Below are 4,937 nucleotides of genomic sequence, written 5' to 3' on the forward strand. Positions count from 1 at the left end.
TATGATACATTCCCTTAACAACTTTTGTTCCCACAATTTCCCATACTTAACTGGCACACACACTTCTATCTTAAGCTAACCAAAGATTCAAATTGGGGTATACAATTGTTTTTCGGCTTAAGGTTAGTAATGTGGTAAAATATCGAACAAATGGGAATTAAAGGCTCAAAGTGGTTAACAAAGGTAATTGAAAAAGGTAGGCTTAATTTGGATGAGTGAGTTTAAACAAATAATGGCCTCATTCATGTGCAAGCATGCAAATATAATAACTATTGGACATATAAGATAAAACAAAATATAGATCACAATCGTAGAGAAGCAAACACACAAGAATGAAATAATTATGGTTAAATAATGTAACCATTCATAAAGGCTCAAATCTTTCACAAGTTATGTGTTCTTTAACTCAAATATCATGTTCCAAATACAACTCAAGCAAATTTATCATAAGAATATTTGAAAGATTAGTGAAATTTTGTTCCAAAGATATATTTTTAAAAGAAACTTATTGTCTTTCAATCAAGTAGAACATGCATGCAACTATCCTAACCTATGCAATTTATTCTATTCTATAAAGGAAAGAAAATCTAACTAAAATATCCTAATTATTGGTGCTAGAGAAGAGAAATTACCTCTGGAAGTCAGGTACTGACCGACCTCCCCACACTTAAGGCTTTGCACCATCCTCGGTGCCATCTGTCAGGAACAGGGGTGGGCTAGTAGCAGTATTTCCACAGTCGGGGTCGTCATGGCTCCCTGTGCTGGTAAAGGAAGTGGAGTCCGGAGTGTCTGAGTCTCTGAAGTGTCCCTTGAGTAGCTCCTTGAGGTGTTTGAATTGGCGCTCGTTATGGCACTCTCTCAACTTTGCTTTCTGTTCTTGCCGATCCAACCGTTCGATTATCTGCTGGAGCAATTTCTCAGTTGTAGGTGCTTGTGGTATTGAAGAAGGATTATCTTCAACTGGAGCAGTAGGAAGGTTTGTAGTGACATACTGATCATCCCGTGGAAGCATGGCTTTGGTGTCCGCAGTTCTGTAGGAAACTCCGGCTACTGAGACAAGATCTGAGACCAAGGCGGGGAAGGGTAAGTTGCCCGCAATTTGTACGTGTTCCATAGCATGCCGGATATGTCTTGAGAGATTCAGAGGTTGGTCTGTAAGGATGCACCATAGTAGAACAGCCATGTCTGCAGTGAAGGAGGACTCATGAGTGCTCGGAAAGACGTAATGGGACATAATCTGCGCCCATACGTGAGCCTCCAAGGTAAGTGCTGAAGCCAAGATTCCCTTAGGGCGGGTACGGTGGTATCCGTAGATCCAACGGCTGCCAGGTAATGCGATGACTCCGAGATCAGAGTCCCAGTCGAATTGGTATCTCTGGCGCTGAAGGGCGGCTTCTTGAAAAGCGTCCATTCCTACTGGAATAGGGGGGGAGACTCAGAGCTTGCTGAATGGCCTCTTCTGTGATAGGGACTTGCTTTTGCCGGACATAAACAGACTGCAGGGTCGGCATGTAGAAGTTGAAGTAGAACTCAACTGCCCAAGAAAGATTGACCTGCCTTGGCTGTCGCCGTAGGAAACCCCATTGTCTTCGCTCAATTTGCGGCTCAACAAAGGTGGCAATATTGGACGGGAGGATAAGAAGGTGTTCATTGTTATAATTCCTTTCTGCCATGATAGGGAACATCTGCTCACAGTAGCGATTGGGAAATTGCGCAGTGTCCTTTGCTGGAAAGGCTTTCTCCTTTTCATCAACTTTTATTATCCGCTTAACTCTTTTTGTTGAGGGCTTGACGGCAGTTGAAGAAGGCTCTGCCACTAATGCTCTTTTAGTTCCTCTTCTTGCTGGTGGTTTGGAAGTTGCTTTCTCCTTTCCTTTCTTGGTGGCCATCCTGAAAGAAGGGAAGAGAAAGAAAATTAAATTTAAAGAGATATACAGCAGGGAAGGAAACGGAAAAGAGGGTGAATGATGCACAGCAAAATGTAGATGACATTAACACATGCTCTCGAGTACATATGAAAAGCCATTAATGGAAAATAGCTAGTGCAGATAAAAATAAGTGAATGCAAGGTGTTTATTGGCATGCTGGCAAAGGGCATGAGTAGCATAGACCAAGCATTACTTCGTAACAAACCATCACGTTTGTATTGACAATTGTATTCAATTAATAAAATAATAAGGGAAAGTTGTGAAAAGCAAGCATTGAATAGTATAGCAATATAGAGAAGTGCATAATGCCACATGAGCTTTTTCACAAACACAAAGCATGCATGGTGAATAGGGTATAGAATATATGAAGATGAACATGCAAGCAATCCCTTAAATGGGAGAAAAATAATTGTCAAATAATTTGCAATAATCCACAAGCATATAGTGAGGGATGATGACTCAAAAGGTTTCTAACACCATGTAAAGAAAATAAAAGAAGAAGAAAAAAAATTCATTGAAAAAAAGAATGAAAAGAAAAAGAAAAGAAAAAGAAAATAAAAATATATATAATATAATAAGAATGATGGAAAAGAGAAGAAGGGAGAAGAAGGTAAAACCTTGTTAATGGTGGTGAGAGGGATAGAGAGTGAAATGTGAGATAGAAGGGGGAGGGAAGAAATAAGGAGGGAAAAGAAAAATTAGGATTTGGGGGAGAGAAAGATAAGATAATTTGGCAATTTAGGTTGAGCTGTGCGGCGCATGCGACGCGACTGCGTGGGGCACGCCTTCGCGTGGGTGCGCGTCAGGTAAGGGGATGCAATCGCGTCAGTCACGCGGTCGCTTGATCCGTGTTACGCTGCTGGCGCGAGTGCAGCCTCGCTCCAGCACAACTCTCTGTTTGATTTATTTTAATTGCCAAATTAGGGTGACGCGATCGCGTGGGTCACGCGATCACATGAGTGTGCATTATAAAATGGGCGACGCGGTCGCGTGACAAGGATTGTGCTTCCAGCACTAATCCAGCATCACTCTCGCACAGAATGTTACTGTGCACTCTTTTACGTCGAAAACTTAGGGCACGCGGCCACGTGGGGCACGCGGTCGCGTGGGAGGCCATGATTCCCATGTGACGCGAACGCGTCAGGGACGCGGTCGCGTGGGTCGATTTGTGCCATTGGCACGCCTCCAGCCACGCTCCAGCCGAACTCTCTGTTCGTTTATTTGTTTTCTCCTCCCCAGCTGATGCGATCGAGTCGCGTGGTGAAAATTATTTTTTTTTTTAAAAGAAATATGAAGACATGAAATGCAAATGCACGAAAATACTAATAAAGAGAGGAGTTATTGAATAGGAAAAACAAAGAAAAGAACGATCATACCATGGTGGGTTGTCTCCCACCAAGCACTTTGCTTTAACGTCCGTAAGTTGGATGCTCCACTAGCTCAATCTGCTGCGATGTGGGGATCTTCCAAGCGGAAGATCTCAAGCTCTTTATTTTTCTGCACATTCTCACCATGGTACAGCTTCAGGCGTTGTCCATTAACCTTAATAAGTTCAGAGCTTGAAGGATGGCTTAGGTGATAAACTCCGTATGGTTCAGCCTTCTCTACTCTATATGGACCTTCCCATTTTGATCTCAACTTACCGGGCATGAGCCTTAGTCGAAATTTGTAAAGGAGGACAAAATCTCCAGGTTGGAACTCTTTCTTCTTGATGTTCTGATCATGCACAGCTTTCATCTTTTCCTTGTAAATTCTGGAATTCTCATAAGCTTCTAGGCAAAGGTTCTCTAGTTCCTGCAATTGCAACTTCCTTTCAGCTTCGGCGTTCTCAATTCCCATGTTGCATTCCTTAACTGCCCAGAAGGCTCTGTGTTCTATTTCAACTGGGAGATGACAAGCTTTTCCATAAACCAAGCGGAAGGGACTCATCCCAATGGGTGTCTTGTATGCCGTTCTATATGCCCACAGTGCATCTTGTAGCTTGGTGCTCCAGTCTTTTCTATGGGGCTTTACTATCTTTTGCAAGATACGCTTAATTTCTCTGTTCGACACCTCGGCTTGCCCATTAGTTTGGGGATGGTAAGCGGTTGCAACTTTATGGATTATCCCATGCTTCTTCATCAATCCTGTTAGTCTCCTGTTACAGAAATGGGTGCCTTGATCGCTCACGATCGCTCGTGGTGATCCAAAACGACATATAATATGGTTTCTCACAAAGGAAACAACAGTGTTAGCATCATCAGTGCGGGTAGGAATTGCTTCTACCCATTTGGAAACATAATCCACAGCTAACAATATATAAAAATATCCATTAGAATTTGGAAATGGACCCATGAAGTCAATGCCCCAAACATCAAAAATTTCACAGAAGAGCATATATTGTTGAGGCATCTCATCCCTCCTGGATATATTACCAAATCTCTGGCATGGGGGGCAAGATTTACAAAACTCAGCAGCGTCTCTAAAAAGAGTAGGCCACCAGAATCCACAGTCTAAGATCTTTCTAGCTGTTCTTTGAGGGCCAAAATGTCCTCTACTCTCAGATGAGTGACAGGCCTCTAAAATGGACTGGAATTCTGATTGAGGCACACAACGTCTAATTATCTGGTCAGCGCCACATCTCCATAAATATGGGTCATCCCATATATAATATTTAGACTCGCTTTTCAGCTTGTCTCTCTGATGTTTAGAAAAATGTGGACGAAATGTGCGGCTAACTAAATAATTAGCAACAGGTGCATACCAAGGGATTACCTCAGATACTGCTTGCAGGTTGTCAAAAGGAAAATTATCATCTATAGGAGTAGAATCATCCTTAATATGTTCAAGGCGACTCAAGTGGTCTGCTACTAAATTCTGATTACCACTCCTATCCTTTATTTCTAAATCAAATTCTTGTAACAGCAGTATCCAACGTATAAGTCTTGGTTTGGATTCCTTTTTAGCTAATAGATACTTTAGAGCTGCATGGTCCGAATACACTACTACTCTAGTACCAAGTAAATAAGC

The sequence above is a fragment of the Arachis ipaensis genome, chromosome B09, assembly GCF_000816755.2.
Source record: "Arachis ipaensis cultivar K30076 chromosome B09, Araip1.1, whole genome shotgun sequence".
Classification (NCBI taxonomy): domain Eukaryota; kingdom Viridiplantae; phylum Streptophyta; class Magnoliopsida; order Fabales; family Fabaceae; genus Arachis; species Arachis ipaensis.